This window comes from Dendrobates tinctorius, unplaced genomic scaffold (genome assembly GCF_039654945.1).
Source record: "Dendrobates tinctorius isolate UK_male_01 unplaced genomic scaffold, ASM3965494v1 ptg000270l, whole genome shotgun sequence".
In the NCBI taxonomy this organism is placed as follows: domain Eukaryota; kingdom Metazoa; phylum Chordata; class Amphibia; order Anura; family Dendrobatidae; genus Dendrobates; species Dendrobates tinctorius.
In genome coordinates, this window is record NW_027361937.1 from 10,404,091 (window position 1) to 10,423,869 (window position 19,779).

Genomic DNA, 19,779 nt, shown 5'->3' on the forward strand with positions numbered 1-19,779 from the left:
CCCACGAGATACCCATTGGAAGTACTGCACCGATTCGGGAGAGGTACTGATAGATCCCGCCACAAATGTACTAAGAAGAAAAAGAAATGTTGGCCCGTATGTTACAGAGTGGGGTAATACGGGAGAGCCAGAGTCCGTGGGCAACTCCCATCATCTTAGTAAGGAAGAATGACGGGACTCTCCGATTTTGTGTTGACTATAGGCGGCTGAAGGCCTGTACAGTGTGGGATTTCTACTCCCTATCCAGAATTGAGTTGTCCGTCTTGGGGAAGGCAAAGTATTTCTCATCCTTAGACTTGGCCAGTGGATATTGACAGATGCCCATGGCTGAGCACGATCGGCCGAAGACAGCGTTCATGTGACTATTTGAGTTCAATCTGACTCCCTTCGGCCTAACTAGTGCCCCTGGAACATTTCAGTGACTGATGGAAAGATGCTTGGGAGATCTGAACTTTGAGGCTACCCTCATCTACCTGGATGATATCATCGTCTACGCAGCCACATTTGAAGAACACCTTCGGCGGCTGGAGCAAGTGTTGAGTCTGAAAGTGCAGCCCCAGATATGTCACCTCTTTTGTAAACAGAGTACTCAATTATTAAGGGAACAGATAGGGCAATCTGTCACAAAGACAGGGATCGTCGAACAGTGTGCTGCCTACCTGGCGCTCGAGTCTGACACATCGCTGATCGGGTTGACAGATTACTGTGCGGGGCTGGTGAGGACCCAGCGGTCATGGTGCACATTGGCACAAATGACAAAGTTAGAGGTAGGTGGAAGGTCCTTAAAGACGATTTCAGGGAATTAGGCCTCAAGCTTAAAGCAAAGACCACCAAGGTGGTATTCTCTGAAATACTGCCTGTACCACGTGCCACGCCAGAGAGGCAAAGGGAAATTAGGGAGATAAATAAGTGGCTCAGGAATTGATGTAGGAAGGAGGGGTTTGGGTTCCTGGAGAACTGGGCCGATTTCTCAGTTGGCTACAGGTTCTATGCTAGGGACGGGCTGCACTTCAATGGGGAGTGTGCAGCTGTGCTGGGGGAGAAAATGGCTAGAAGGTTGGAGGAGCGTTTAAACAAGGGATTGGGGGAGGGTATTCATGTGCAGATAGTGACCTAGGCACAAATAAAGAAATTGGAGGTGGAATGGGGGGGTGGGGTTAGAACAGTTAAGATTTTAAAGAAGAATAGAGATAATGAGAGATGCATAAAGTGCATGTATACTCATGCAAGAAGCCTCACCAACAAAATGGAGGAATTAGAATTAACTTTGCTAGAACATAATTATGACATGGTGGGAATATCTGAGACATGAGACAAGAGCCATGACTGGGCTATTAATTTACAGGGCTATAGTATGTTCAGAAATGACCGCACTAAAAACCGAAGGGGGTGTGAGTGTGTGTTTATATGCAAAGTCATCCTTAAAACCCATCCTGCGTGATAATATATGTTAATCTAATGAAAATGTAGAGTTGCTGTGGGTGGAGATAATGAGGGGAAAAAGTAATAAATTATTGATAGGGACTTGTTATAAGTCTCCAAAAATAATGGAAGCAACGGAGAATATCCTGGTAAAGCAAATATATGAAGCAGCAACTCAAGGAGAAGTCATTATTATGGGGGACTTCAACTACCCTGAAATACATTGGGTAACTGAAACCTGCAGTTCCGGAAAAGGTAATAGGTTTTTGACAGTTATGAGAGATGGTTACCTTTCACAACTAGTTCAGGACCCAACAAGAAGCGGGGGCTCTGCTAGACCTAATCTTAACCAACAGGCCAGACCGCATATCAAATATAAGGGTTGGGGGTCACTTGGGTAATAGTGATCACAAAATAATACGTTTTCATGTATCCTTTAATAAGATGTGTAGTAGAGGGGTAACTAGGACACTAAACTTCAGGAAGGCAAATTTCCAACGGATGAGAGATGATCTTGGCGCAATTAACTGGGACGATATCCTGACACATAAAAGTACACAAGGAAAATGGGAGACGTTTATTAGCATCCTGAAGAGGACCTGTGCACAGTATATACCTTATGGGAATAAACATGCTAGAAGTAGGAGGAAACTACTATGGCTAAATAGAGCTGTAAGAAGCGCAATAAGTGACAAAAATAAAGCATTTAGTGAATTAAAGCAAGTAGGTAGTGATGAGGCATTAAATTAATATAGAAAATTAAATAAACTCTGTAAAATGCTAATCAAGGTAGCAAAGATTGAGACAGAGAGACTCATTGCCAGAGAAAGTAAAAATAATCCCAAAATATTCTTTAACTACATAAATAAAATGAAACTAAAAAATGATAGTGTAGGTCCCCTTAAAAATAGTCTGGGTGAAATGGTGGATGAGGATGAGGAAAAAGCCAATATGCTTAATGACTTTTTTTTCAACAGTATTTACACAAGAATATCCCATGACGGATAACATGATCAGTGATAACAAAAATTCTCCATTAAATGTCACCTGCTTAACCCAGCAGGAAGTACGTCGGCGTCTAAAAATCACTAAAGTTGACAAATCCCCGGGCCTGGATGGGATACACCCTCGAGTACTGCAGGAATTAAGTACAGTCATTGATAGACCATTATTTTTAATCTTTAAAGATTCCATAATAACAGGGTCTGTACCACAGGACTGGTGTATAGGAAATGTGGTGCCAATATTCAAAAAGGGGACAAAAACTGAACTTGGAAATTAAAGGCCATCCTGGATCTGGAAGCTGTCAAGCCAGGGAGGTCAGAGAAAGAGTCCCTGTAGGAAGTGACAGCCAGAGTGTGGGAGCTGATCAAGTAGACAAGTGGACAATTAATCGAGTGCACGAACAGGATAACAAAAAGGGGGTGGGCGACCTAGTAGACGAGAACCTTCGTGGGCTGAAATCAGTCGCAGGAAGAGAGGTCGAAGTGCCGTTTTCACTGGGCTCCTTGTTCCGTTGTCATTTTGTGGTTCACTCAGTTGTAGTTGAAGAAGCTAAGTGTGTTATGGACGGCGGAACGCACCAAATATAAATAATAGTAGGTGCGTTCGCCGCCCGGGGTCCACCGTGCGGTAGGTGACAAGACCGCTGCTGGACAATGGCAGATGCATCTAGTAGGTGCGGTACTGCGCTCGGGTTAACGTCACCCGAACGCTAAGAGCGGCTCCGTAAAAACACAGAGTCGCTTGGCGAACACTAAAGCAAAGGCGCGGGCCCTGTTAGCGTCACAGAGGCCTGCGTGTGGCGTCACAGCCACGAACACCAATAGCTGCTGTTACTACAGCGCAGCGGCAGAGAAAGCCGCAAGCGTAGGCGCCGAGGACCGGGCGCCGAAGGACGCTAGTGTAGGCGTGGAGCAAGTGGCTTGTAGCTTGCCACAACCCTGGAGCTGACTATACTCACTCAGTCACCACTCGTAATATCAGAGGGTAGGGGTTTCATAATGAGTCAGACACCAGTCCATGCATCCATCACCATACACACACAGAATAATATGCTACACTAGCGCATGGCCGAGCCGCCATGCAGGCTTTTTATAGCCATGCGCTTCCGGGACCTTCCAGTACTTTGGGAAGGACCAATCAGATCCGACATAGGACCTGCACATGTGACCCCTGCTCTCCACTGAGAGGACAAGTTGCGGGCATGCCCAGTAGCACGGCACGAGGACTTAGCCTCTGGAGCAGTTCCCTGCAAAGCAGGTTGCGCTACCATTGCTGCACCAGAGGTGGCAGCAACATTCAGGCTCACAGAACGAGTCTGAGGGGAATGCCTGGCTCGCCGTGATTGCTGAGCAGGAGTCTGAGTGGTCGGAGGAGAATGAGAGACCACAGGATGTCTGGCTCTGGATTCCCGCTGTGCAGTGCCAGGAATCTGACGCCTAACAAAGTGCTGCTGTAGAAGATGTATTGTTGGTACCGTGTTGAGAGTCACTACCAGGCTGTTAACCTGGATGCTGTGCATTGCCATAGTGTGAACAGTGCCACATACAAGTTTTTTATTGTGCATTAATATACCAGGCATCCGCCCCCTCCATGTATTGATAGGCTGTGAGCGGTTGTTTCATCAGTATTCTTGCACCTGTGTTGTCATATCTTAATTATATGGGTCCACTGCATCCTGATAGTGCATTTGTCTGGAGGCCTGGACGGGTAAACCTCTCTGCTTTTTGCTGTTTACCGTGTTGAGAGTCCTAAAGGCATCTTGGATGTGCTGTGTCCTGAGGAAAATAAAGTTGAACTGTTTAAGTTTATTCTGGCCTCTGACTCCAATTCTTTGAATACCAGGAAGACAGGGGCGCACCTACCATGAGGCAAGTTGAGCGCTCTGCCTCAGGCGGCACTGCCTCCCTGAAGATAGGGGGCGGCAGATTGTGCAGTTATAGTAACTGAACTTGTGTTGGAGTCGCAGGTTCAGTTACTACTCTATTGCCTTGCGGTCCCGGGGGCTATCCCTGCCTTTCCTGCACTGCACTGATACGCCCCCATCCTCACCCTCCTAGAGAGACTCACCGCAACCTGCAGAGCCGCACACCACATATATGGCTGCTCTGTGCGCACAGGACCTGTGATGAGGTCACAGGAGGGGAGGAGTTAGGGGTCACATGATCAGGGGCCTCGGTGTGTGCAGGACTCTGCTGTGCAAGTTGTCATGGTGCTGGATGAGGGGAATTTTATGTGTGGGGTCAGGAGGGGTTTACAGTAGGGTTCCCCAACTCCAGTCCTCAAGGCCCACCAACAGATCATGTTTTCAGGATTTCCTTTGTATTGCTCAGATGATAATTGCTTCACCTGTGCAATACAAAGGAAATCCTGAAAACATGATCTGTTGGTGGGCCTTAAGGACTGGAGTTAGGGAACCCTGGTTTACAGGATGGATGTAGCAGAGCCTTGTGTGTACGAGGTGTGAGGAGCAGAGCCGCGTGTGTACGAGGTGTGAGGAGCAGAGCCGCGTGTGCATGAGGTGTACGGAGCGGAGCCGCATGTGTACGAGGTGTATGGAGCGGAGCAGTGTGTGTACGAGGTGTGCGGAGCAGAGCCGTGTGTGTACGAGGTGTACGGAGCTAGGCAGTGTGTGTACAACGTGTAGGGAGCAGAGTCATGTGTGTGCGAAGTGTAAGGAGCGGAGCCGTGTGTGTACGAGGTGCACGGAGCAGAGCAGTGTGTGTACCAGGTGTACGGAGCGGAATCGTGTGTGCATGAGGTGTACGGAGAGGAGCCGTGTGTGTACGAGGTGTACGGAGCGGAGCCGTGTGTGTACAAGTTGTACGGAACGGAGCCGCGTGTGTACGAGGTCTACGGAGCGGAGCCGCGTGTGTACGAGGTGTACGGAGCGGAGCCGTGTGTGTACAAGGTGTACGGAACAGAGCCATGTGTGTACGAGGTGTACGGAACGAAGCTGTGTGTGTACGAGGTGTATGGAGTGGAGCCGCATGTGTACGAGGTGTACGAAGTGGAGCCGCGTGTATACGAGGTGTGCAGAGCGCAGCCGCATGCGTACGAGGTGTACGGAGCGGAGCCGCATGAGTACGAGGTGTATGGACCGGAGCTGCATGTGTACTAGGTTTACGGAGTGAAGCCATGTGTGTATGAGGTGTATGGAGCAAAGCCGCATGTGTACGAGATTTACGGAGTGGAGCCATGTGTGTACTGAGTGGAGCCGTGTATGTGCAAGGTGTACGGAGTGGAGCCGCGTGTGTACGAGGTGTACGGAGCGGAGCCGCGTGTGTACGAGGTGTGCGGAGTGGAGTCGCGTGTGCACGGGGTGTGCGAAATGGAGTCCTGTGTGTACGGAGCAGAGCAGAGCCGTGTGTGTACGGGCTGTACGGAGCGGTTGTTAAAAAGGTACTACTGGCCTCTCGGATCCTCAATATTAATCTGACCTGATGGCAAAATGACTATAGTTGCCCATAGGATAAATAGTATATACATGATCTCATTTAAATGGTACAAATAAGTGGTGCTTATAAGAAAAGGATGTTATACCCATACATGTTATTGTGACTTGCTTGGGCAAGTGAATGACATATCCTATGGACAACTATAGTCATTTTGCTATCAGGTCAGATTAATATTGAGAGGCCAGTAGTACCTTTTTAACAACCCTCCATTTTCTGTTCGTTGGTTATAGGGCACTTCCTTCACTGTGGTACCCCTTTGTTTAATTGTTGTTTGACTACAGTAATTTGGCTTTTTACAATTTTACCTCATAAAGGTTAAGTTTTAATATCCACCTTGCTACACAGATAATCTATTTTGTGGATTGTTCTATTCCTGGTTTATATGCTAATTTAGGGATATTATTTCTGCAGTGATGTATTTATTTTATTTTTTGAGGATACTGTTTTAAATCGGTGGGCGGTCCTGTTAATGTGCAGAGCGACACTGTCACTTTTTTTTCTTCATCTGATGTAGTTTAGAATTTTGGATAAAATTAAGTAATGTGTTCTGCAAGCGGTTCTCTAGATAACTGTGCTATTTCCTGCAGAGATGAGCCCTGGCTGGAAGAAGTGACGGGGGTCTGTGCTGGATGATAGATGAAAAGCAAAGATGAAGGACTTCACCTAGAGACATCACTGGTGAGTTAGTTTGTTACCTGTACACTGACACTATACACTGCATACTATATACAGCGGTCCGGTGTATAGTGTCACCAGTGATCACTGTATTACCTGTACACTGACATTATACACAGAGCTCCTGTCTATAATGTCAATGGTGATCACTGTATTACCTGTACACTGACATTGTATACAGAGATCCTGTGTATAATGTCACCGGTGATCACTATATTACCTGTACACTGAATTATTTCTTCTATTGTACGTGTAAAAAACTGGAGTCTGAACTGAGAGTAAGTTAATGTGTATGCACAATGTAAGTGCATATTAACACATGACCATTAATCAGAGAAAACAAAAAGCAAAAAACACAAATATCCTGAACTAAAAAGTAAAAAATAAACTGCAAATAATGCATAAAGGTAATAATAATAATAATAAGGGTATTTAGTAGAGTTGAGCGATACCGTCCGATACTTCAAAGTATCGTATCGGATGGTATCGGCCGATCTTTAAAAAAAGTATCGGTATCGCCGATTCCGATACCGGAAGTCCCATTCAAGTCTATGGGACTTCCGGTATCGGAATAAGAAAAACCCTTTCCTGCCCTTGTACAGCCTCTCTGGGGTCTGTACGGGCCTTTCGGGGGGCTGTGCCGGCCTGCCAGGGGGTCTGTGCAGGCTCCGGTGGTCTGTGCCGGCCTGCCGGTGGTCTGTGCAGGCTCCGGGGGGCTGTGCCGGCCTGCCGGGGGGCTGTGCCGGCCTGCCGGGGGGCTGTGCCGGCCTGCCGGGGGGCTGTGCAGGCTCCGGGGGGCTGTGCCGGCCTGCCGGGGGGCTGTGCCGGCCTGCCGGGGGGCTGTGCCGGCCTGCCGGTGGTCTGTGCAGGCTCCGGGGGTCTGTGCAGGCATCGTCCGATGGGACTACAAGTCCCATCGGGCGATGCCTGCTACCATGACAGTGATTGACACATTAGCCAATGATGGGACAGTAGTAGTCCCATCATCCGGCTAATGTGTTAAATGTAAAAAAAAAAAATAAAAAAAAAAATTACATGCTACATACATACAACATGCATACTACATACATGCTACATTCATACTACATACTACATACATGCTACATTCATACTACATAAATACTACATGCAACATACATACTACATATATACTACATGCATGCTACATACATACTGCATGCTACATACATACCACATATATACTACATACATACTACATGCATGCTACATGCATGCTACATGCTACATACATAACACATATATACTACATGCATGCTACATACATACTACATACATGCTACATACATACTACATATATACTACATACATACTACATACATACTACATGCATGCTACATGCATGCTACATACATACTACATATATGCTACATACATACTACATGCATGCTACATACATACTACATGCTACATACATACCACATATATACTACATACATACAATACATTCATACAATACATACATAGACATACAGTACATATAACATAGAGTAACATACTTACCAATACTTGTCACATTGTTCCCCGAAGCCATTGTCTTTTCCGGGATAAATATTAACATAACAAACCACAAAAATACTCACCCACGATCCGAAGCAGTCCACGAGTGTGTCCCACGACGATCTTGGGTAGAGAACTGCAGCATCAGATGATGCTGCCGTTCTCTACGGGCTGCAGGAATCCAATGACGGAAGGTAGGTATCCTTCCGCACTGTATTCCTCCGCCACTTAAAAAAAAAAAAAGTCCCTAGTCTCACTTTATGCCATTGCTGTGTGGGAAATTCCCACACAGCAATGGCATAAAGTGAGACTAGGGACTTTTTTTTTTTAAGTGGCGGAGGAATACAGTGCGGAAGGATACCTACCTTCCGTCATTGGATTCCTGCAGCCCGTAGAGAACGGCAGCATCATCTGATGCTGCAGTTCTCTACCCAAGATCGTCGTGGGACACACTCGTGGACTGCTTCGGATCGTGGGTGAGTATTTTTGTGGTTTGTTATGTTAATATTTATCCCGGAAAAGACAATGGCTTCGGGGAACAATGTGACAAGTATTGGTAAGTATGTTACTCTATGTTATATGTACTGTATGTCTATGTATGTATTGTATGAATGTATTGTATGTATGTAGTATATATGTGGTATGTATGTAGCATGTAGTATGTATGTAGCATGCATGTAGTATGTATGTAGCATGCATGTAGTATGTATGTAGCATGCATGTAGTATGTATGTAGCATGCATGTAGTATGTATGTAGCATGCATGTAGTATGTATGTAGTATGTATGTAGTATGTATGTAGTATGTATGTAGCATGCAGTATGTATGTAGCATGTATGTAGTATATATGTAGTATGTATGTAGCATGTAGTATGTATGTAGCATGCATGTAGTATATATGTAGTATGTATGTAGCATGCATGTAGTATGTATGTAGTATGTATGTAGTATGTATGTAGCATGTATGTAGTATGTATGTAGCATGCAGTATGTATGTAGCATGCATGTAGTATGTATGTAGCATGCATGTAGTATATATGTAGTATGTATGTAGCATGCATGTAGTATGTATGTAGTATGTATGTAGTATGTATGTAGCATGCAGTATGTATGTAGCATGTATGTAGTATATATGTAGTATGTATGTAGCATGCATGTAGTATGTATGTAGTATGTATGTAGCATGTAGTATGTATGTAGCATGCATGTAGTATATATGTAGTATGTATGTAGCATGCATGTAGTATGTATGTGGTATGTATGTAGCATGTAGTATGTATGTAGCATGCATGTAGTATGTATGTAGTATGTATGTAGTATGTATGTAGCATGTAGTATGTATGTAGCATGCATGTAGTATATATGTAGTATGTATGTAGCATGCATGTAGTATGTATGTAGTATGTATGTAGTATGTATGTAGCATGCAGTATGTATGTAGCATGTATGTAGTATATATGTAGTATGTATGTAGCATGCATGTAGTATGTATGTAGTATGTATGTAGTATGTATGTAGTATATATGTAGTATGTATGTAGCATGTAGTATGTATGTAGCATGCATGTAGTATGTATGTAGTATTTTTTTTTTTTTTTAACATTTAACACATTAGCCGGATGATGGGACTACTACTGTCCCATCATTGGCTAATGTGTCAATCACTGTCATGGTAGCAGGCATCGCCAGATGGGACTTGTAGTCCCATCGGACGATGCTTGCACAGACCCCCGGACATCAGCACAGCCCCCCGGCAGGCCGGCACAGCCCCCCGGCAGGCCGGTACAGACCCCCACAGGGTGCACAGACCACCGGCAGGCCGGCACAGCCCCCCGGCAGGCCGGTACAGACCCCGGGCAGTCCACACAGCCCCCCGGCAGGCCGGCACAGCCCCCCGGCAGGCCGGCAGAGACCCCCGGAAGGCCCGAAATGACGGCGCATCATGATGCGCACACACCGCGCATCATGATGACGTCAGGCCGTCAATCAACTGAACTTCCGATTCCGATGCCGAATTCCGATATTGAAAAAATATCGGAAGTCGGTATCGGAATTCCGATACAGCAAGTATCGGCCGATACCCGATACTTGCGGTATCGGAATGCTCAACACTAGTATTTAGTAAACATAATTTTGATCAAAATAATGTACAAGCCATCCCGCCACGTCACGGCAACCCTTGTGGGACAGTCCCTACTCTAGTATTTAAAACTTTTCACTTGCCAAGTGACGTGAATGTGAACAAGGATCGAGCGACTGAACCACTAGTAAAAGCTTATGCCAGACTGGATCAGAAAGAGCAGGGAAAACCATCCTCTCTGGCCTAAGCTTTTACTAGTGGTTCAGTCGCTCGATCCTTGTTCACATTCACATCACTTGGCAAGTGAAAAGTTTTAGATACTAGAGTAGGGACTGTCCCACAAGGGTTGCCGTGACGTGGCGGGATGGCTTGTACATTATTTTGATCAAAATTATGTTTACTAAATACCCTTATTATTAGTAATATTACCTTTATGCATTATTTGCAGTTTATTTTTTACTTTTTAGCTCAGGATATTTGTGCTTTTTGCTTTCTCTGGTTAATGGTCATGTGTTAATATGCACTTACATTGTGCATACACATTAACTTACTTTCTCAGTTCAGACTCCAGTTTTTTATTCATTTTATTGTGCATTCTGTGCATATATGGGTGTGACCGCCCTCTTTCTGAGCTGGGAAAACCATCCTGTCTTGCCTAAGCTGTTACTAGTGGTTCAGCCGCTCGATCCTTGTTCACATTCACGTCACTTGGCAAGTGAAAAGGTTTTAAATACTAGAGTAGGGACTGTCCCACAAGGGTTGCCGTGACATGGCGGGATGGCTTGAACATTATTTTGATCAAAATTATGTTTACTAAATACCCTTATTATTATTATTACCTTTATGCATTATTTGCAGTTTATTTTTTAATTTTTAGTTCAGGATATTTGTGTTTTTTGCTTTTTGTTTTCTATTGTACGTGTGCAGTAATTTTTTTGAACTTGTGCTTACGGGACCATTGGCTCCTTTCACTAGCACAACAATTACAACCCCTTTTAGTCGAGTGCTAACTATCCATACCTTATATAGAGTGTATACAATTACATTTATTTACAATAATCAACATAATAAGAGCATGTATGCAAATATAGATGAACATGTACATTGTGCAAAGAGTGCTATACAGATTGTGCATAATATAAAGTGCCGTGCAATGTTAATATTATAAACAGGGATTGTACAATATGGGTTTAATCTTAATTGAACAATAATCGCACAGGTGTAATAACTTTATAATCGTTGCGATGGCTTACCCCATTCTTTGCATAAACAACATGCCTTTCAGCGTCCTGTATTCCTCAGTGCACATGCCAGGAAAAGGGTATCTCACATACCACAATGCGCATGACAGAGAAAACAACTAAGACGTCAAAGTACACCTGCGCAGTATAGCAGTTTAGATGGACCCGCGCCATTTTGAATATGGGAAAAAGATTCTAATTAAACAGGGCACAGTAATGAGATTAGATTATAGCGCTGACAGACCGCGATTCGTTATATGATTTATATAAAAAAACCTGTATAAAAAATAAAGAAAATAACAAAACGAAAAAGACTCCTGTCTCAGGGCATATTGCTCTTGTCTCAAAGCACATAGCACTGGATCAGGATTCCCATCCCCATTAATCGTGTGTATAATGACTAAGAAAAAACCCAATAGTGTGAGAACACCCCCCATTTGCTGGGACTGGTAACTCACCACATAGAGATGGGGGAGACGCAAGCCTCACTAAAGGAAGAATCTCAACCCCAAATTCTAAAGGGTTAAATAATTCTCTTATGTCATATATCATTCATAGAGGGAGGGACCTGTCCTTAGATTATAAAGAGAGCCTTCATTTTTTCAGGAACAATTTTTTATTAATTCTTTATAAAAAAAAAAAGAGAAAAAAACGGAAAAAAAAAAATCTTTGACCAATTCTTCAGAAAGTCATATATTGCGATTCTTGGCTGCATTCAAATTTCGCACAATCTAGAGAAATAGAAAAATAAAATAAGAATAAGTCATATGATAAGTGGCACAATTCCAGGAAAAAGAAAAAATCACAGAAAATATAAAAGGAAAAAACACCATAAAGAGCAATACATCACAGGACTGTTTGTAATTTGAAATCCACATTTAAATCAAAAGGTTTCAGTGTATTCAACTATCGAATCCAAAAAAGTTCTCTGATTTTTAACATTTTTACCCGATCACCACCGCTTCTCAAAGGGGGGATATGATCAATACTACAAAATTTTAAATGTTTTTCAGTGTGGCCCTGTTCCAAAAAAATGTTTTGGAACAGGTAGATCAAGTTTCTTTTTTCTTATCGTGTACCTGTGGAGGTTAATTTGACTTTTAAAATCCCATGTGGTTTCACCCACATACCACATCCTACAGGGGCACTCCAACAAATAGATTACATGGTCACTAGAACAAGTCAAGTAATGTTTAATATGAAATAACTCATTGGTAATTGGATGTCGAAAATTCTCACCCTTCAGCATATTAGTTCAATTAATACATCCCAAGCAGGGAAAACAACCTACTCTATTCTTGCCCTCAAGCGACATTTGTTTGCCTGATTTTGTTGGGCCCATATCCGAATGAACCAGTTTATCTTTAATATTTTTGGAACGTTTATAAGAAATCAGAGGTGGAAGTATGATCTCTTCAATATCAGTTAAACATTTGCCTAACATAGGCAAATTTTTTTTTTTACTATCCCCACAATAACGTTACTTTCCTGAAAAAAGTGGTTACCAAAGGAATCCTTTTTATAACATTGTCTCTTTTTACTCTTTTAGACAAAATACTATTTCTATCAATATTCTTGACTTTCTCTGCACACTTTTTTAGAATTCTATTAGGGTAATTTCTTTGCTTAAATTTTTGCATCATTTGATTAATTGAAGTCTCCAAAACAGTGTCATCACTTACTATCTTTTTAACCCTCAAATATTGACTATAGGGCAAAGCCTCTATTAACCTACGAGGATGGGCACTTTCAAATTTTAATAGATTACTTTTATCCATTGATTTGACAAACAATTCTGTAGATAGTTTTAAATTCTCATATTTAACAAAAACATCCAAAAATTGGATTTCTTTTGCAGAATAAAGTAATGTAAATTTAATATCATCATCTAAATCATTTAAAAATAGCTTAAAGTTCTCCAATTCTTCTATGGTCCCTTTCCAAAGGAGGAAGAAGTCAGCTATGTATCTCCACCACTCAAGCACATTGCCAAAGTGGTGGGATACATAGAAAAGGTCCTCCTCCATGGCCAACATCACCAAATTTGCATATGCAGATGCCATATTAGCACCCATTGTGGTGCCTCTTAATTGCATACAAAATTCATCTCTAAATAGGAAATAATTATTATTCAATAGAATATCTAATAATTGCAATATGAAATCAATAGCCTCTGGAGTGTATGTAGAGCCGAGCAATTTTCTACGGACTGCCGCAAGTCTTAGGCTAGTTTCACACTAGCGTTTTTGAGCGCAGCTAAGCCCCGCCCCTGCCGCGCCTCCGCCGGTAGCTCCGCCTACCGGCGCATGACGCTGCATGCGCCCTGCGTCCCCTATCTTTATCACTGGGGGCGCAGGCCGTCGCTGCGCTCAAAAACGCTAGTGTGAAACTAGCCTTATATTGTGATTAATAGATGTATGCAGAGAGATGACGTCAAATGATGCCAAGATAACATCACATTCAATATTAATTCCATTAAGTTTGCACAAAAAGTTCAGTTGTATCTTCCACAAAAGATTGTGTTTGTCTCGATAGAGGCCCCAACACCTTATCTAAAAATATGCCAATATGACTGAAGATAAAGTTACTACCCAAAATAATCGGTCGACCAAGTGGGTCAATTAGTGTTTTTTGTATCGTAGGTAATACATATATTACGGGTGTAATGGGTTTATTCACTAGCAAATATTTGTAAAGATTGTCATCAATAATATTATGACCTTTTGCTTCATCTAATACTAATTTAATTTTTCTTTCTATGTCAAATTTAGGGTCACATGACAGTTTTTTATAGACACTGCTGTCAGCTACTTGGCGCAATATTTCGGCTTCATATTTAGATGTATCCATGACAACGACACCACCACCCTTATCAGCAGATTTGATGGTGATGTCGTCGTCACTAGAGTTGAGCGATACCAGCCGATACTTGAAAATATCGGATCGGAATGGATCGGCCGATCTTAAAAAAAGTATCGGTATCGCGGATTCCGATACCGGGAACCAATGCAAGTCAATGGGGCCAAAATATCTGAATTAAAAAAAACCCTTTCTTTCCTTGTAGGTTAATTCTACATGAAGAAAAACAACTAAGAATAATGTAGAATGTATTGTGGGAGGTGGAGGAGACATTAAAGCCATAGAGGTTTAGCCCAATCAAATGGAATAGCAGGAATTAAACTTTTTTTTTAAAGACGTTAGGAGTTACAAAGATATTGACTATGTTAGCCTCATTTATATTTTGCCAGACATGTATGTCTTCTTCTTCTTTCTTCTTCTTTCTTATTCTTCTTCCTTTTTTTACCTTCTTCTTCTTCTTCTTATTCCTTTTTTTACATTCTTCTTCTTCTTCTTCCTTTTTTTACATTCTTCTACTTCCTTTTTTTACATTCTTCTTCTTATTCCTTTTTTTACATTCTTCTTCTTCTTCCTTTTTTAAATTCTTCTACTTCCTTTTTTTACATTCTTCTTCTTCTTCCTTTTCTTACATTCTTCATATTCTTCTTATTCAACAATTATTATTCTACATATTCAACTTCTTCATCTTCTTCCTATTCTTCTTCATCATATTCTTGTTTGTGTCAGGCATTCCTGTAGTTGTTATCTAGAAAAGTTAGAAGTTTACACCTTCCGTTCTGCCTGTCACAAAAGATTTACAACAGGATTTGTCCGCGTTCAGTTTGGCCTGCAGCAGCAGGCCTTTTCCAGGGGCACCACGAGGAGGAACGGACTCACCCCCATACACTGCTTAGTCTTCTTCTGCTTATAAATAAGATAATATCATTTGCTCAGAGTATTAGTCTTATGCTTAATGTTCTTCTGCTTTGTTTTTTTTATGCTTCTTTGTCTTCTCTCTCTTGTTGTTCTGCATCTTGGTGGTTGTCTTCCTGTTCTTTGTCCTCTTGAACCAGCTGACGGTACTGGCACCCGTAGGGGCAGCAGAAGGAACAAGAGCCAATGGCACTACCGAGGACCAGCTGACGGTGCTGGAACCCGGTTACTAAGCAGGAGGTACCTGTGCTACAAAGCACTACCAAGGACCAGCACACGTTGCCGGAACTCGGATACCGAGATGGAGGCACCTAGGCCAAAGGCTCTGACGAGAACCAGCTGACGGTGCTGGAACCCGGAGGGGTAGCATAAGCTGCAAGAGCAAATGGAAATAGCGAGGACCAGCTGACAGTGCTGGCACCCAGAGGGGCAGCAGAAGGAATAAGAGCCAATGGCACAACCGAGGACCAGCTGACGGTGCTGGAACCCGGTTACTAAGCAGGAGGTACCTGTGCTACAAAGCACTACCAAGGACCAGCAGACGTTGCCGGAACTCGGATACCGAGATGGAGGCACCTAGGCCAAAGGCTCTGACGAGAACCAGCTGACAGTGCTGCAACCCGGAGGGGCAGCTGAAGTTACCCCTGAAAAGCAAAGTTGGCATGCCGCAAGCTGGCCGCAGTTACCGAATCACACAGTCCTACAGGGGGTGCTTGTCCTACTGGCACTACGGAACAAGCCTTTCTTACCAGAACCCACAGTCCACATAGGAAGCACCTAAACTGCTGGCACCCTAGCCTCGGCTAACCCAACCGTAACACGACATGGCAACTTGGGGTGGCAAACTGACATTGACACTTCCCGGAAACAGCAGGCAGGGCTGGAACCAAGCTGGGCAGGAGGGAGTACCCGTGCCAAAGTCAGTTATGAGCAGCAACTGGCGATGTTGGAGCCCAGGGACAAGCACTTAGCAGGCTGAGGCCTGATGTGCTGTCAATTGGGAGGCAGCAGGACAGATTGCCATCAAAACAGCAGGGGAACAGCTGACGTTACTGAACCCCACAAACACAGGAGTTAGTGTTTTACTCTGTGAAGACGGCACTTCCGAGCAACAACTGGCTGTGTTGAAGCCCAGGGACAAGCACGGAGCAGGCTGAGGCTGCATTGAAGAAATTTTAAGATCGGTTGTAGACTTCTACTAATTTTAACCAAGCTCCACTTAGGCCTGTGGCTTCACTGATATTCGTATTTCCCCTGTCCTCCAACCCCGCCAGTTACAGCTCCGAAGTGGCGTCTGCACAATCCACACTTGTTCCTGTGTTACAGGTGTTCAGTCCGGTCAGTTAATCCCCTGATGTGTGTCCGGCAATGTCGCCTAGTTATGGGAATGTGGACAGAGCAGGCGACATTGCCGGACACACATCAGGGGATTAACTGACCGGACTGAACACCTGTAACACAGGAACAAGTGTGGATTGTGCAGACGCCACTTCGGAGCTGTAACTGGCAGGGTTGGAGGACAGGGGAAATACGAGAGACAGTGGAGCCACAGGCCTAATTGGAGCACGGTTAAAAATCAGTAGTAGTACGACTGTGTAGGCAGCAGGAGACTTTGCCATCCACACAGCAGGGGATCAGCTGACGTTACTGAACCCCACTGAGACACGGGAGCAAGTGTCTCTTTCCGTGTGGACGGCACTTCCGAGCTACAACTGGCTGTGTTGAAGCCCAGGAAATAGGAGGGTGTAGGCAGAGGCCTACTGTATTTGGAATGTGGTGACAGCAGGAGAGACTGCCATCCACACAGCAGGGGATCAGCTGACGTTACTGAACCCCACTGAGACACAGGAGCAAGTGTCTCTTTCCGTGTGGACGGCACTTCCGAGCTACAACTGGCTGTGTTGAAGCCCAGGAAATAGGAGGGTGTAGGCAGAGGCCTACTGTATTTGGAATGTGGTGACAGCAGGAGAGACTGCCATCCACACAGCAGGGGATCAGCTGACGTTACTGAACCCCACTGAGACACGGGAGCAAGTGTCTCTTTCCGTGTGGACGGCACTTCCGAGCTACAACTGGCTGTGTTGAAGCCCAGGAAATAGGAGGGTGTAGGCAGAGGCCTACTGTATTTGGAATGTGGTGACAGCAGGAGAGACTGCCATCCACACAGCAGGGGATCAGCTGACGTTACTGAACCCCACTGAGACACGGGAGCAAGTGTCTCTTTCCGTGTGGACGGCACTTCCGAGCTACAACTGGCTGTGTTGAAGCCCAGGAAATAGGAGGGTGTAGGCAGAGGCCTACTGTATTTGGAATGTGGTGACAGCAGGAGAGACTGCCATCCACACAGCAGGGGATCAGCTGACGTTACTGAACCCCACTGAGACACGGGAGCAAGTGTCTCTTTCCGTGTGGACGGCACTTCCGAGCTACAACTGGCTGTGTTGAAGCCCAGGAAATAGGAGGGTGTAGGCAGAGGCCTACTGTATTTGGAATGTGGTGACAGCAGGAGAGACTGCCATCCACACAGCAGGGGATCAGCTGACGTTACTGAACCCCACTGAGACACGGGAGCAAGTGTCTCTTTCCATGTGGACGGCACTTCCGAGCTACAACTGGCTGTGTTGAAGCCCAGGAAATAGGAGGGTGTAGGCAGAGGCCTACTGTATTTGGAATGTGGTGACAGCAGGAGAGACTGCCATCCACACAGCAGGGGATCAGCTGACGTTACTGAACCCCACTGAGACACGGGAGCAAGTGTCTCTTTCCGTTTGGACGGCACTTCCGAGCTACAACTGGCTGTGTTGAAGCCCAGGAAATAGGAGGGTGTAGGCAGAGGCCTACTGTATTTGGAATGTGGTGACAGCAGGAGAGACTGCCATCCACACAGCAGGGGATCAGCTGACGTTACTGAACCCCACTGAGACACGGGAGCAAGTGTCTCTTTCCGTGTGGACGGCACTTCCGAGCTACAACTGGCTGTGTTGAAGCCCAGGAAATCGGAGGGTGTAGGAAGAGGCCTACTGTATTTGGAATGTGGTGACAGCAGGAGAGACTGCCATCCACACAGCAGGGGATCAGCTGACGTTACTGAACCCCACTGAGACACGGGAGCAAGTGTCTCTTTCCGTGTGGACGGCACTTCCGAGCTACAACTGGCTGTGTTGAAGCCCAGGAAATAGGAGGGTGTAGGCAGAGGCCTACTGTCTTTGGAATGCGGAGACAGCAGGAGAGACTGCCATCTCCACAGCAGGGGAACAGCTGTCAGTGCTGAACCCCACTAACACTTGAACGAATGTGTTTGGCTCTGTGGAGACGACACTTCTGAACACCAACTGACGCTGTTGGAGCCCAGGATTAGGTGAAGAGCAGGCTGGGGCCTGTTGCTTTTGGCAGGTGAAGGCAGCAGGAGACTTGCCATCTCCACAGCAGGGGAACAGCTGGCAGTGCTGAACCCCACTAACACTTGAACGAATGTGTTTGGCTCTGTGGAGATGACACTTCTGAACACCAACTGACGCTGTTGGAGCCCAGGATTAGGCGAGGAGCAGGCTGGGGCCTACTGGATTTTGGCAGGTGTAGGCAGCAGGAGACTTGCCATCTACACAGCAGGGGAACAGCTGGCAGTGCTGAACCCCACTAACACTTGAACGAATGTGTTTGGCTCTGTGGAGACGACACTTCTGAACACCAACTGACGCTGTTGGAGCCCAGGATTAGGCGAGGAGCAGGCTGGGGCCTGTTGCTTTTGGCAGGTGAAGGCAGCAGGAGACTTGCCATCTCCACAGCAGGGGAACAGCTGGCAGTGCTGAACCCCACTAACACTTGAACGAATGTGTTTGGCTCTGTGGAGACGACACTTCTGAACACCAACTGACGCTGTTGGAGCCCAGGATTAGGCGAGGAGCAGGCTGGGGCCTGTTGCTTTTGGCAGGTGAAGGCAGCAGGAGACTTGCCATCTCCACAGCAGGGGAACAGCTGGCAGTGCTGAACCCCACTAACACTTGAACGAATGTGTTTGGCTCTGTGGAGATGACACTTCTGAACACCAACTGACGCTGTTGGAGCCCACGATTAGGCGAGGAGCAGGTTGGGGCCTGTTGCTTTTGGCAGGTGAAGGCAGCAGGAGACTTGCCATCTCCACAGCAGGGGAACAGCTGTCAGTGCTGAACCCCACTAACACTTGAACGAATGTGTTTGGCTCTGTGGAGACGACACTTCTGAACACCAACTGACGCTGTTGGACCCCAGGATTAGGCGAGGTGCAGGCTGGGGCCTGTTGCTTTTGGCAGGTGAAGGCAGCAGGAGACTTGCCATCTCCACAGCAGGGGAACAGCTGGCAGTGCTGAACCCCACTAACACTTGAACGAATGTGTTTGGCTCTGTGGAGACGACACTTCTGAACACCAACTGACGCTGTTGGAGCCCAGGATTAGGCGAGGAGCAGGCTGGGGCCTGTTGCTTTTGGCAGGTGAAGGCAGCAGGAGACTTGCCATCTCCACAGCAGGGGAACAGCTGGCAGTGCTGAACCCCACTAACACTTCAACGAATGTGTTTGACTCTGTGGAGATGACACTTCTGAACACCAACTGACGCTGTTGGAGCCCAGGATTAGG